Source organism: Polyodon spathula, chromosome 20 (assembly GCF_017654505.1).
Source record: "Polyodon spathula isolate WHYD16114869_AA chromosome 20, ASM1765450v1, whole genome shotgun sequence".
In the NCBI taxonomy this organism is placed as follows: Eukaryota; Metazoa; Chordata; class Actinopteri; order Acipenseriformes; family Polyodontidae; genus Polyodon; species Polyodon spathula.
Genome location: NC_054553.1, coordinates 12,903,233 through 12,903,548, shown reverse-complemented (window position 1 = coordinate 12,903,548; position 316 = coordinate 12,903,233).

Sequence of the window (316 nt, the reverse complement as noted above, 5' to 3'; positions counted from 1 at the left end):
ATAAAGCTCACAAATTAAAGTAAAAAGGTAGACAGCTGCAAGTCACAGAAATGCACTTGACATAAACAATGTTAAGTTCCAGTACTTCAGTTTGTCGTGAATGTTATGACTGCTTGTTATGGATGTATTATAAAGGATTATGCATATAGTTATGCACTCTTATGTAGTTTTTATGAGAATGCTCAATAGTGTACAATTCTAATAAAGCATTATCAATATTGTTTACATATAGAAGGTGGTTGTGAATGGTAAGATTTCAGTTTTTGTAATAAACAATAAAGGGCTCTCATGTTTTTCCCCTTTTTTTACATTTTTT